The sequence below is a fragment of the Balaenoptera ricei genome, chromosome 3 (genome assembly GCF_028023285.1).
Source record: "Balaenoptera ricei isolate mBalRic1 chromosome 3, mBalRic1.hap2, whole genome shotgun sequence".
Taxonomy (NCBI): Eukaryota; Metazoa; Chordata; class Mammalia; order Artiodactyla; family Balaenopteridae; genus Balaenoptera; species Balaenoptera ricei.
The window spans coordinates 100,880,066-100,896,062 of NC_082641.1; positions in this window are offsets into that span (position 1 = coordinate 100,880,066).

The window sequence follows — 15,997 nt, forward strand, 5'->3', positions numbered from 1 at the left end:
AAGCTCTGAGATATAATGCACAGCATAATGACTGTGGAGAACAATACTGTATTATGACCATCAAAGTTGCTAAGAAACTAGAACTAAATTATTCCAACCACTAAAATAGAAACAATCATTATGTAACATGATAGAGGAGCTAATTATTGCTTCAATGGCAATCATATTACAATACATAAATGTGTCAAAAAAATAAACCATGTTGTATGCCTTAAATCTGCACAATGTATGTTAAATATATTTCAGTAAGTAAATAATAAATTATGAAATTAAAAAAAATTTTTATTGGAGTATAGATGATTTACATTGTTGTGTTGAAAATTTTGTTTTTAAATTAAAGAATAAAGGGACATTGCTACAGAGCTCCGAACTTCTGAAGAATAATAAGAGAATAATATTAACAGCCCCTTGCAAGGGAAATTTTCTGAGATGATAGAAATGTTCTATATTTTTATTACGATGGGACTGTAATGGTTGTGTTACAACAAATATTTATCAAAATTTAAGAATGGTAAAACTTAGATGACTAATTTTGAAACTGAAAAATGTCATGTCCCAGAGAAAAAAATAATACTGACATTTACATTTTGACATATCTTGGTGAAGTTACAAAAACATAAAGATAAAGGAGAAAAAATATATGTTGCCATCCAGACAGGAAAAAATGTTACTGAAGAAGAGAAGTTAGAAGTTGCTGAGACTGTCACAGTCTGCATAGGCCAACTCAATCTAGACATCACCTTTACTAGATGTATATAATGATTCCTTTATAATAACTTTTAGTTAAAATTAATATAATTCTCATTTTCTGAAGTAGCACATGGCTGAATTTTTTATTTTGTTTTGGCCAACTCATGAAGAGTGCCAAATGCTAACACAAGGTTAAGGAATGGGCCAAATATAATCATTACTGGTAAACAGGAACCAGAAAGGCACCCAGGCTATTTAACTGCAACTGTTAGAATTATAAATGTTATAAGAATTAAATCACAGGAAATGATATTCACATTCCTCAAACTGTCCTAATTAAATATGTATGACTAGATTCCTGATGGATGATACTCTTTTTAGTGCCACTATGCACAAATGCTAGTACAGTTAATAGGGGGAAAGTTAAGGAGAGAGACTTGCTGCTGTTGAGTCTGAGTCCAGAAACCAATTCAGAAGAAAACGCCTCAGATAACTCAATAGCAATTTTATGTACTTTGTGACAATAATCAAATGATAGAGATTAAGACTGAATATGGTTTTTATAAATTTACACTCACTGTGTGGTTTCTACTATTTATCAAAACAAACAAACAAAAACCTCTAAAAGTTTCTTAATTTCACATCAACTGTGAATGTGTTTATATGTACAACTACTGGATCTAATAATGTCAACTGACATTGAAATTTAGATAATTAATCCACTTAGATTAAGAACTCTCTTAGTTGATTTTTATTGATTATTTATTAACTATTTATTTAATGTAATTATTCTGATTTTTAAAACATCTTATTTCAAACTAACTTCAGACTTACAGAAAAGTTATAAAAATTGTACCAACAATCTTTATTTACCATTCACTCAGAAGCTCAAATGTTAACATTTATGTTTTTATTCCCCTCCCCTACCCCCACCACTTTCTTTCATGCTCTCCTTCTAACAGCTCATTCTGCCTCTGTCTCTCTCTCTCCTACCGACTCCCCTCCACTTCAGAATAAATTCTAGATATGATGTCCTTTACCCCTAAATGTTTCACTTGTGGATTTCCAAGGCCATTTTCTTATATAACCATAGTATAATTATTAGCATAAAATTAACACAGTTTTGACATTATTATTAATTAATAAGTCAATTTTCACAACTGTGGTACTACTGACCTTTATAAAGAGAATGACTTTTTTTTCTCCTAGTCTAATTCAGGACTGCTCATTGACATCAGTTTTTATGTCTCTTTCATCTCCTGCTATCTGGAAGAGTTTCTTAGTTTTTCTTATTTTTTATGATCTTAACATTTTTTGAAGAGTTTGGGCCATTTATTCTATTGACTGTTGTTCAAATTGGATTTGTATGATGTTTCCTCATGAATATATTCATGTCACATATTTTTGTAAAGAATACTACAGACGTGATGTGTCCTTTTAAGTGCATCATATTAGGCAGCAAATAATGCCTATTTATTTCCCTAATGGTGATATTAACTTGGATCACTTGGTCTAGGTAGTATTTGTCAGGTTTATTTTATTGAAAGTTTATCTTTTTCCCTTTGTATTTAATAAGTATCTTACGGGCAAATACTTCAAGATGATGTAAATATCCTGTTTCTAATTAAACCTTTATCCACTAGTTTTAACATCCATTGATGTTTATTATCTGAAACTGTTATTAATGTGATGGTTACCAAATGGTGATATTCAAAATATTTATTAGTCTTTCTATAGCAATTAATTTGCAATGTATGTGAACCTGATTGGTTTTTATTGGGTTAAATATTGGAAAAGTTGGTACATGGAGATAATAAAGTAATTTTACCAAGACTTTAAAAAAGTTTTTAACGTAGAGTAAAAATATGTATGTTAAATGAAAAATTGCTTGTATAGCTTTGTACTAATTAACATCTTCTAATGTAATTATTCAGACTCTTTTTAGATTAGATTTTTAGCATATCTTCTGATGTTGACAAAAACGAACATTTCAAACCATGTCTCACTTTTATCTAATCAAGATTCATTATTCTGTCACAAAATAAAATTATAGTGTGAATAGAATTCAGTTTGCACTACAGCTCAAAGTAAATTATGAGTCTGTCTGTAAGCAATGTAATGCAACAAGGTGCAAAGTATAAAATGGATGCACAAAAAATAAAGAGAAAGGAATCTACACATAACACTAGAGGAATCCATCACACCTAAAGGGAAGAAACCAAGAGAAGAAGACAGCAACAGAGAAGAACTACAAAAACAACCAGAAAACAATGAACAAAATGGCAATACGTACATACATATTAACAAATCCTTAAAATGTAAATGAACTAAATGCTTCAATCAAAAGCTATAGGGTAGCTGAATGGATAAAAACAAGATCCATCTATATGCTGTCCACAAGACTCACTTCAGATCTAAAGACACACATAGACTGAAAGTGGATAGATGGAAAAAAGTATTTCATGCAAGTGGGAAAAAAAAGAGCTGTGGTAGCAATACATATATCAGACAAAATAGGCTTTAAAACAAAGACTCTAACGAAAGATAAAAATGGGCATTACATAATGATAAAGAGGTAGATCCAACAAGAGGATTAACATTTGTTAAATATTTATGCACCCGACACAAGGAGCACCTAAATCTATAAAGCAATACAACAGAAATAAATGGAGAAATGTACAGAGGTACAATAACAGTAGAGACTTAAGTACCCCACTTACATAAATGGATAAAACATCCAGGCAGAAAATCAGTAAGTGAACACTGTCCTTAAATGACACATTAACAGATGGACTTAATAGATATATACAGAATACTTCATCCAAAAGCAGCAGAATACACATTCTTTTCACGTGCACATACAACTTACTCCAGATAGATCACATGTTAGCCCACAAAACAAGTCTCAATAAATCTAAGATTACACAATCAATGGGTCAATGAAGAAATCAAAGAGGAAATTTAAAAATACCTGGAAACAAATGAAAATGGAAACACAACTTTCCAAAATCTATGGGAGACAGCAAAAACAGTTCTAAGAAAGTTCATAGCAGTATAGGTCTACCTCAGGAAACAAGAAAAATCTCAAATAAACAATCTGAATGTACATATAAATGAACTACAAAAAGAACAATCAAAGCCCAAATTAGTAGAAGGAAGAAAATAATAAAGATTAGAGAAGAAATAAATGAAATAGAGATTAGGAAAAACAAGAGAAAAGATAAATGAAACTAGGAGCTGTTTCTTTGAAAAGGTAAACAAATCAACAAGCTGTTAACCATACTAATCAAGAAAAAAAGAGAGAGAGCCCAAATAAATAAAACCATAAATGAAAGAGGAGTAATTACAACCAATATCACAGAAATACAAAGGATCATGAGAATACTATGAACAAATGTATGCCAACAAATTAGACAACCTAAAAAAATGAACTCCTAGGAACACACAATCTTCCAAGACTGAATCACGAAGAAATAGAAAATATGAAGAGACCAATCACTAGTAATGAAATTGAATTAGTAATTTTAAAAACTCTAAAAAACAAAAGTCCAAGTCCAGGTGGCCTCACAGGTGAACTCTAGCAAACATTTAAAGAGGAGTTAATACCTATCCTTCTCAAATTATTCCAAAAAATTGAAGCAACACTTCTGAACTAATTTTATGAGGCCACCATTATCTGAGTATCCAAGATATCCAAAGACTACACAGAAAAGAGAATTTCAGGCTGTATCACTGATGAACATACATGCAAAAATCCTCAACAAATCATTAACAAGCCAAATTTAACAACACATGATCAAGTGGGATTCATTTCAGGGATACAAGGATGGTTTAACATCTGCAAATCAATCAATGTGACACACCACATTAATAAAATGAAGGGAAAAAAATCACATGATCATTTCAACAGATACAGAAAAAATTTGACAAAATTCAACATCTATTTATGATAAAAACTCTCCACAAGGGGCTATAGTGGGAACAAACCTTAACATAATAAAGGTCATATATGGCAAACCCACAGATACACAATGATGAAAAGCAGAAACCTCTTCCTGTCAGGTCAGAAGCAAGACAAGAATGCCCATTCTCACCAATTTTCACTACAGCAATTAGGCAAGGAAAGAAATAATAACCATCTGAATTGGAAAGGAAGAAATAAAACTGTTACCATTTGTAGATGACATGATACTATGTATAGAAATTCCAAACATTCCATCATAAAATTATTAGATCTAATAAATAAATTCAGTGAAGTTGCAACTTACAAAATTGATATACCAAAATCTGTTGCATTTCTATGCACTAATAACAAAATATCAGAAAGAAATTAAGAAAACAATTCCATTTACAATTGTATCAAAAATAATAAAATAGGAATAAATTTAACCAAGGAGGTAAAAGACCTACACTCTGAAAACTATGAAACACTGAGGAAAGAAATTGAAGATGACACAAATAAATATAAAGATATATGTGCTCATGGATTGGAAGAATCAATACTGTTAAAATGTCCATTCTACCCAAAGCAATCTACAGATTCAATGCAATCCTTATCAAATTATCAATGGCATTTTTTACAGAACTAGAACAAACATTCCTAAAATGTGTATGGAGCCACAATAGACTATGAATAGACAAAGCAATCAAGTGAAAGAACAAAGCTAGAGGTATCATACTCCCAGACTTGAAACTATACTACAAAGCTATAATAATCAAAAAAGTATGTTACTGGCACAAAACACACACACATAGATCAATGAAATGGAGGAAATAGGTGAAGGGGATTATGAGGTACAAACTTCCAACTATAAAATAAATAAGTCACAGAGATGTAACGTACACATAGGGAATACAGTCAATAATATTGTAACAGCTTAGTATGGTGATGGATGATAACTGGACTTATTGTGGTGATCATTTCATAATGTATAAAAATATCAAATCACTTTGTTGCACATCTGAACTTAATATAATATTGTATGTTGATTATAACTCAATTTAAAAATTAAAAGAAAATTTTGTGGGAGAGAAAAAATAAACATGGTTCAATTATGGAATCAAAAGAAAATTTACATAAATTTTAAAGAAAAAAAAAGTAAGTCAATGTATTCAAACTCACTTCACTAGTATCCTAAAACATTTATCAGACAGTGATAGTTAAAGTAAATCTCTATATAACAAGATAGAATAAACCTCCAGAAGACAATGTTATTCACATATTTCTGTTACATAGAAGCAATTACTTGACATTGCTCACATTATGGAATGGACTTAGGCTATTCAGTATATGAGATTCTTCTATAAACAACTCAACAATGAGGTAATTTTTTAAGGTAAAGGGAACCATAAAAGCAAATACATTCACAAAGTGGGTAATACAGCTAAATTATGAGCAAAAACAGGAGTAACTTTAGAGAAATTTTATTAATGATGTGTCTAAAAATAGAAATATCACAGAATGTGCCAATTTCTCAAATAATATCTTTCTACAATATGACAGTAACTAAAGACAATTGGAGTCAAATGGCCTTTGATTTTGTTCCAATAGTCAGCTTATCAAAGTAAGAGAAGTTTATTTGGCTAATATCTGGAACAAAGAGACAATCTGAATTATATTACCATACACTATTGATACATTCAGAATTCACCATATCATGATCCTTTGCTAAATTCTCTCAGAAGATGCTTATGCTTCCTATCACTTCCCTGTTTGGGCAAATGTCTTTTCTGTGTGTTATACTATCTGGGCATTTATGAAAGTAACAATCATTCCCTTGTTTTCTGGAAGTCTTTTGTCGGGGGAATGGATCTTCTGTGGGGGAAAGCAATGGCGTTTCAATTAAAAATAGTTTCTCTCCAGAGAATTTTTCACCCTACTGGCAGTAAAAACCACTCTATTCGCACGGGGTATGGCATTTGTGTTATTTTTCCTTCTCATCTTTCACATTATTAACAAAGATATCATTAAAGAATTAAAAACATATTAATATAAGACTTTAATATTTTCCTACTACTGTGGATGAGAAATATAGATTCTTTGCATAGAATCCTCAGAACTTCATGAGCTGAGAGTTTTAAGTGGGTCTCTAAACATTCTCTGCCTATTCTATCCAGCTTTCTTTATACCTCATTATTCTCCTTTTAATTTACATATCAACTTTAAAATCTAGAGTACTTAGTGATTAATGTGTGTTTAATCAGAAAATTTTTCTTTTTTAAATTTTGTATTGAATATATTTAACACTGTAAATTTAAGTGTCATGTTAATTTGAAATATTTTCAAATTAGTGGTTTTGGTGTTTTTGGATATATACCCAGAAGTGGAATTGCTAGATCATTTGGGAGATCTATTTTTAATTTTTATTATAAGTGAAATCATCACTAAGTGGGGAAGGTGCTGTAATTTTTTATGAATATAACAACATATTTACTTGAATCTTTTCTAAATACATCTAAAGCCATCATGGCTTATTTCTTCCTGATCTACCCCTCCTGAAAACCTCCAAAGTATCTTTATTCTTTACCTCAATATTTAAGTGTTATAAATTTCTATAATGCTGATACATATTTTACATTGTCAATATTGCTGCTAAGTTATTAGCTAGAGAAGGGAATATATTTATACTTCTGTATATATCATAATACTCAGCATTCTGCTGAATAAACTAGAATAGAAGGAGGATATAGGTGGTAAACACTGCCATTACATGAGTTCTCAATACTGCATATTTTTTCATAGTTAATTTTCACATCAATCCGATGAGGTAGGTACAATAATATCCAACTGACAAATGTGGAATCTGATACCTGAAGTGGCCACATGATTTTTCAAAGATGGCTCAGTTAATCAGTGGGAGGAATGGAAATCAAATTCACTTTACTTTGACCAAAATGTGACTTTTCCATTACATAAGGCTGAATCTAGACTTTTATTATATGAGTAATTGTTTATATATGCTACTTATTATATGTTTCATGTATATATTTTTATAACTTTCCTTTGACTTTGCATTCATTAAAGAGAAGTAATATACATAATACACTTTTATATTCTGTTCCTTATGGAGAATCAGTATGGCTTCTGGCCATAGCAAGCAGAAGAAGTTTTAGGTAATAGTTTACTAAAAAGCACCAAAATAAGGTTTGCATGTTAAAACCTAGAGTGAAAAAAGTTAACAATTCCAGGCATAATAGCACTTCAGACATGACTCAGGATGACATGAGCTATGTAACTGGCAAACATACATGATTCACTTTAGTTGTGAGTCAATGTAAAAATTAGAAATCATCATCAAGATAGAAACTAAAAACATTAATTCACTCTATGAAAGAAATATGCCATATCTTCATGGGAGAATTTGTTCCTTGCCCTGCCACAGTTTTTCATGGGAGCAATTACTTTAGGAATTTATTTTAAAATTTGTGTTCTATTTAAATGGACTTCATAAAGCTAAATTATATGAAGTGAAGCAAATTCTATTAAAATAGCAAAGTGTATTTCACAGCGCAGGCAGTAAACTCTTCTAAAGAAGATGTAGTGTTTCATAATTGTTAATTTGATCAATTACATATAAAAAGTTTAGATCACCAAAAACATAGAAAGTCATAAAACTTCGTAAAAAGTAAGGGAATGCTAGGACTTAAAAGTTGTGTGCAAAAGGTTTTTGGAAACAAAAACTTTAAATTATTATGAGATTTTGATGAAAGCATGTTACACACTGTGATTTTTTAAAAATCTTTAAGTTATGGGGAAAAGAACTCAAGAGAAATGTGGAACTATCAAAAATAAAAAAGCAAGTCTTTCCCTTGGAAATGGGCAACTAAATATGGTTCCTTTATAAAAGAAATCAAAGCCCGTCAAAATATGCTTAAAAAGGATTTTAAAGGATTTTTCTCCCAAAATATACCAGGATCCAGAACAAGGTTTTTCACATGTTAAAAAGTAAGATTCAGTTAGATTTAGAGGAACATAGAGAAAGTTTTATTTGTTGGTTGCGTGCATGTACACATGCAACAAGACTTTATTTTAAATTGTTCTAATGAGCTTATTTTATAAGCAACGTATTTAGTGTTAATATGTATGCTCATCACCTGACCTTTAGATAAAGTTGATGAAAGATGGAGAAAACCCATACATTGCAAACTACAAAACATTGCTAAGAAAAGTTGAAGATGAACTAAAGAAACTGGTAAGTATACCGTGCTCCTGGATCGGACAACTACGTAGTATTAAGATGTCAATTCTTCTCAAGCTATTCTATAGAGTCCAGTCAAAATTCAAGTACACTTTTTTTTAGTAGAAATTGACAAGCTGAGTCCAAATTTTATTAAAAAAATTAAAGGATCCAGAGGTTTCCAAAACAATGTTGGGTAAAGGAAATTCAAAGTTGTTGAATTTACACTACCTGATTTTTAGATTTATTTTAAAGTAATAATACAGTGTGGTATGGTCATCAAAGATAGATAATGAAACAGAAAATGGAGTCTAAAAATAAACCGACGCATTTACGGTCAGTTGGTTTTCAAAAAAAGGTATAAAACAACTTAAAGGGAAAAAGTCTCTTAAAAATGTTACAGGAACAAGTCAATATCCATATGAAAAACAACCCCAATATTATATCCCATCATGTAAAATAATTAGCTCAAAATTAATCATAGACCTCAATATAAAAGCCAGGAAAATTATAAAATTTCTTAAAGCAGAGATGAAAATCTTTGAGACTTTGGATTAGGTAAAGATATGACAGCAAAAGCATAAGTTGTTTTAAAAATTATAATGCTTTATCAACTTTAACAATATCTACTCTCTGAAAGATACTGTTAAGAAAACAGAGTCTAAATTGGGAAAATATATATCTGATAAAGTTCTTGTATCCAGGATATATGTTAAAAAATCTTTCAAAATGCAAAAACCAAAAAAAATAAGCAAATTATTTGAACACATACTTTATCAAAGTAGATATGCTAATCACAAACACCCACTTGACTTTGGTCATTGGTGAAATGCAAATTAAGCCACAATGAGATACCTCTATATACCTTTTAAAATGTGTACAATTAAGACAAAATACAATGGTGAGGATATGGAGCAAATAAACTCTCAGACACTACTACTAGGAATGTAAAATGATACAACCACTTTTCAAAACCGTTTGGCAATTATTTTTTTAAGTTAAGCATATATCTGGCATATAACCTAGTCATTCCACTCCTAGCTATATGTCTAAAAATAAATGAAAGTGTAAGTTCCTACAAAGACTTGTACATGAATGTTAATAACATTCTTATTTGTAGGAGCCAAAACCTGGAAATAACACAAATGTCCATCAGTAAGTGAATCATAAATGAGTTACTGTACATCCATAAAAGGCACTATTATTCTATAATAAATAGAATTAACTAAAGATGCATGCAGCTACATGGATGATTCTCAAAATAATACAATTGTGTGAAAAGGCACAAAACAATGGTTATATAATGTAGGTTCACATTTATGTAAAATTAAGGAAAATACAAACTAATCTATAATGGCAGAAAGCTGATCTGTGGTTGTCTTGAGTGAGCTGAGTGGCATGGAGGGATTACAAAAAAACCACAAGGAAATTTTGTAGTAACAGATATGTTCTTATCTTGATAAAAGTGTTGGCTTCATGAGATTATTTCTATGTCAAAACTTAACAAATTGTCTGTTTAAATATGTGCAACTTATTGTATGTATACCTCAATAAAGGGGAAAAGTAGTCAGAGAAGCAAAAAGCATGTTGCTGCACTTGTTTATATATATTCATTTTACACAAAAAAAGGGCAGAATATGTAAAATTGCCCACTCATCTGACTTTTCCCTCTACTAAATAAATAAAATTAAATATTTCCTCTTCCTCATGATTTTCCATTTCTGCTATTCATCCGATATCAAAACACATGTGAAAAACAAAATGGTAAATTCTACAATATGGAGCAAATCCACAGGTAAGAAGTCTTCTAATTACAATATCAAAAAGGTATAGATAGAAATTATAACTATCTCAATACCTCTGCTCTAGTTTGTTCTCTTAGCTTCCTTTCTCTTACTAGATAAAAGGATGCAAGAACTTGAAACAAAACCTCCTGCTCCTATGAGATACAAATTCTAATCCAAAATGGAAAGAAAAAAAGTTGGCACTTTAAATACTGCAGACCAATTCTGTAAACAGAGCACAGCTAGATCTTGTGAAATGTAGCATGGACCAACTACTCCACAAGAATTTTAAATTTGGAAAACATACATGGGCTGAATAATAAAGTCTTTTCACTTCCCAAGCATCGTGGTTCAAGCTTTCTTCTTTACTAAAATGCAAACTACATTTTATAAATAGATTTCTATAGGGGAAGCTAGAGTACAGGACAGGTAACCTAAATTGTATCACAGTCATCTGCTTAATATTTGCAAAGGCTGTACTATCTGTCATAAAATGAACACATTCTCTTAAGGACATTTTAAAATATGAGATTCACTTTTTTCAAAGTATATGCAGTATTGATTTACATCACTAATGTTTTTGAACTCTACAACTATAGTATCAGTAAAGACACACATAGAATTTTTCATTTTAATAATAAAGTTTCCCTAAGGCAATAGAGTTCAGAAATAAAGACAGTTGTAGTAAGTTCCTTCTTCTCTTTTCCACTGGCTACATTCCTTTTCTAAGCAAGTCAGCCATCCCTTGAAGTAAGAAAAGCAACACAAATTCATAAACTGAGCATGGCATTATAGAAGATAAAGCAGTGAGAAACACGTAACTGCTGGAGTAGTGTGTCCTGATCTTGCCGCATCATGGCACTGTATTTGTAAGGCACAGTGTAGTTAAGTTGACGCTGATTATTGCTAGAGGGAATTCTATACATTTCAGCCTCCTCAGACTCCACCAGACCATGTAAAGAGCTACAGAGATCAAAATCTCAGATATATCCATTACACATTTGTGGCATACCCACTGTGTGCTGTGACACTGGGAAGCTCTGTGCCAGAGGGTGTTTATGTTCATACATCACAAGAAAAATTGGTATGAAAAGAAATATTGAATTGTCCATATCCTGCATTTTAGGGTAAGTTTAAATTTAGTACGATCTGTTCTCTTAAGGCTTTCCTGAACACTTGTGATTCGTATGATACGGTTTCTTCCAAAAGACCTCATATTTAGAAGAATTATATTCCTGGAAAGGCATGATGAATTTTAAAAAGTTCTAATCTGAATGCATTGTTTCCTACTACATATTTTATCAGAAACTTATGTTTTGTGACTAAGGTCAAGACTGCTAATAATTCAATGGTTACCAAGGCAATCATTTAATTTAAATATTTTATATAAAAGACCTAGCATCACTGTATATCTTTGTTAAAGTAGTTGTAGTCAATTAAACAAGATAGCACATAACTAATACCATGAAATCATATATAAGATTTATGTGCCTCTATAATTCCTCTTATTTTTAAAATACATTTATTTATTTATTTATTTATTTATTTATTTATTTATTTATTTATTTTTGGCTGCATTGGGTTTTCATTGCTGCACACTGGCTTTTCTCTATTTGCAGCGAGCAGGGGTGTGGTGCCTGGGCTTCTCATTGCGGTGGCTTCTCATTGTGGTGGCTTCTCTTGTTGTGGAGCATGGGCTCTAGGTGCATGGGCTTCAGTAGTTGTGGCACATGGGCTCAGTAGTTGTGGTGCACGGGCTTAGCTGCTCTGCAGCACGTGGGACCTTCCCGGACCAGGGCTTGAACTCATATCTCCTGCATTGGCAGGCAGATTCTTAACCATCACTCCACCAGGGAAGACCCCTCTTATTTTTAATATTAGAAATTCAATAGGTCTTCTGTTTTGGGGGGCAAAAAGTAACAGTGATCATATTTACCCTTTTGCCAGACAAAAAAAAAAAAAATATATATATATATATATATAAACAAAAGTTTTCAAAATATATGACATCAGTGATTCCAGAGAAATGTTAAATAAATAAAAGAATCTCTTTGATTGTCCCAGCTTAGTGCCTGAAGAGCATGTCAGTGGTCATAGCGTAGGGAAGAAAAAACCACATAGGGAAATGGCAGAGCCCAGTTGGGCAGTTGGATCTGGAAGTCTGGAGAAGCCATGGCTGCTAGAATTCATTGGTGGAGTACCAAACACAGGAAAGATGCAAAGAGAAACTACTATAGAAATCTACAGAGGATCAGCACACACATGTGAGAAAATTACCTAACACCCGGGAAAGAACTACCTAAAAGTATTCAAGGAACAAAATCCCTAGTCAGTATGGAAAACTCGTAATTCAGGAGACAAAAGTAGAGAACTCAGAAGAGTTTTGCTTCAGAATTGAAATAAAATTAGCCCTAAATAAGCCACTCCCCTATCCCCACATGACAAAACTTAAGCAAATCCCAGAAGGATCAAAATGTTTCCAGGTAACTTAACTGCATGCCACAACAGAGCCCAAATATATTTATAGGAATACAAAAATACATAGCACCTAAGACCGTAAAATCCACAGTCTAGCATCCAGTAAAATTATCTCCAGGCGTGCAAAGAAGCATCAAACTATGACCCATAATAGAAGGAAAAAATCAATAAAATCAGCACAATTTATAAACTGAACTTCATCCAAATTAAGAACTTCAAAAAACATGGCTATAAAATTAAAAACAAGTTAAAGACTATGAAAAACAAGATAAAGACTGTTAAAAACATTTGCAAGTGGTATATCTGATAAAGGACTTCCATCTAGAATATATAAAACTCAAAACACGGTAACACAAATTGAAACTGGGCAAAATATTTAAACCCATATTTCACCAAAGTAGATACCGAATCACAAACACCCAAATGAAAAGATGCTCAGTATAATTAGTAATTAAGAAAATGTGGCTTAAACTACAATGAGATAATAGTCTGCACCTATTAGAATAACTAATATTTTTTTAAAGTGTTCATTGTAAGTGCTAGTGAGAATTTGAAGTAAATGGAATTCTCAAACACTGTGGAACAAAAAATGATAAAACCACATTGTAAAATATTTTGGTAGTTTCTTAAAAAGTGAAACATACAACTTATATATATCTAGCAATTCCACTTTAAGGTATTTACTCAGGAGAAATAAAAGCATCTGTTCACACAGACTTGTATATGAAGGTTTATAGCACCTCTATTTATAAATACGAAAAACTAGAAATAATCCAAATGTCCAATAAAAGTACATGAACATATTCTGATATATGCATATAATGAAATATTACTTCCCCATAAAAAAGGAATTGGCTATTGTGCACAAAACAGTGTGGATGAATCACAAAATTATGAGACAAAGCAGTAAAATAAACCAAAGAAAGCACATACTCTACGATTCCATTTACATAAGATTCTAGAAATTCTCTTATAGTGACAAAACACATATCAATAGTTGTCTAGGCATGGGGAAGTGTAGAAATGGATTAGAAGGAGTGATTACAAAAGGGCACAAGAGAACTTTTGGGGTGTGGTATTTCATTACCTTAACTGTGGTGACTGTTTCACAGGTGTATAAATAGAACAAAACTTAAAATGTACACTTTGCATGAGTGCTGTTATTGTGTGCCAATTAAACTTCAAACATCTCTTCAAAACATTTTTTAATCCAACAATTGAAAAAATTTATCGCAGGATTTTGAATATCACTGTTTTAAGAATTGCATTAAAATAGAAATCTTAATGTCTTCCATACCTTCTCTAATTTCTTACCAGGGTGATGAGTGATATATCTTGTTGATGAACTTCAGAGAAGAAAATCTCATTCATGCCAGGATCACAGCTCCTTCTCGGTTCTCTTTTCTCAGATCTGCTGCACTGAGAGAGTATTCATTCTGGTCTTCCCTCTTCTGTGCAGCCAGAGACCTGGACCGTTTTCTAAAAAACATTTGTATTTAAAATACATGAATAACCCACATTATTTGCAAAAAAACCTTTGCCTTCATTTATTTCTTAACAAATACTTGGGGGAGCTTACTATGTGCCAGACATTGTCCCAGGCACCATGAAAAATAGTCAGCAAGAGATCCTTGGTTTTTATCCCTCATGAATCTGACAGTGTAGTGCAAGTGTGGTTGGCTGAATTACTGGATCCAGTACTTTACACTCCTTGTTTCCACATCCTTTTCCCCCTTCTATTATCCTTAAAAAGAAATAGTAATCCTGCAAGCTTGTCATTTCTTAATTAGCCCACTAGAGCCTCCATTTTTACTCTTGCATTGGTGTTTGCTGGTAATAGAACAGTTGTTCTTAAACTTAGCGTGAAACCGGTTCACCTGAAGGGCTTGTTAAACACGTTTGATGACATCCATACCTAGTGTTTTGATTCAGCTAACCTGGGGTGAAGCACAAGAATTTGCAGTTCTAACAAGTTCTCAGATGAAACTAATGCTGCCAATCATGAAACCACACCTTGAGAACCGTTGTGTTAGGTGCTAATAGGAATTTAAGGAAAAGCTGACTTATGGAAAAAAGACTTACACCTCTGTTAGAATTGGTCCTACGTTGACTAGAAATGGCGAGAGTGGGCTTCCTTGCCTTGTTCCTAATCTTAGTGCTTTCAGTTTTTCACTATTGAGTATGATGTTAGTTGTGGCTTGTCATATATGACCTTTATTATGTTGAACAAGTTTCCTTCTATTTCTAGCTGTTTTTTTAATTGAGATGTAATTGACATATAACATTAGTTTCAGTTGTATAAAATAATTCCTTATTTGTAAATATTGCAATATAATCACCACAATAAGTCTAGTTAATGTCCATTACCACACATAGTTACAAATTGTGTGATAAGAACCTTTCAGATTAACTCTTTTATCAACTTTCAAATATACAATAAAGCATTAATAACTTTAGTCACCATGCGATGCGTTACATCCCCATGACTTATGTTGGGCTGCACCCCACAGGCCTACAAAGCCTGTGCTTGCCCAGCCTCAAGACCAAAGAAAGACCCCAGCGTCAGCTACAGAGACATCAATGGTTTAATGAATGGGGGCGGATCTTACATGTCTGAAGCAAGGTCCAGGAGCGACCACCATGTGCGTGTGCCGCAGACAGCAGGCAGGACGTGGTAGCAGTATTCGCTGGGGGAGCGGGGAGGTGGGAGATTACCAGTTACAGAGGAATTGATGTCAGGTGAGCTCATTAGTTACCAGGGAAACCAGTGGAGGGGCAAGCTCCTCACTGCCCCTTTGATGAGAATAGTCACTAGCTGGGGCCTGGGGCAAGTACGCAGGAAGGTCAGTCATGTGAGTAGCATGTAGG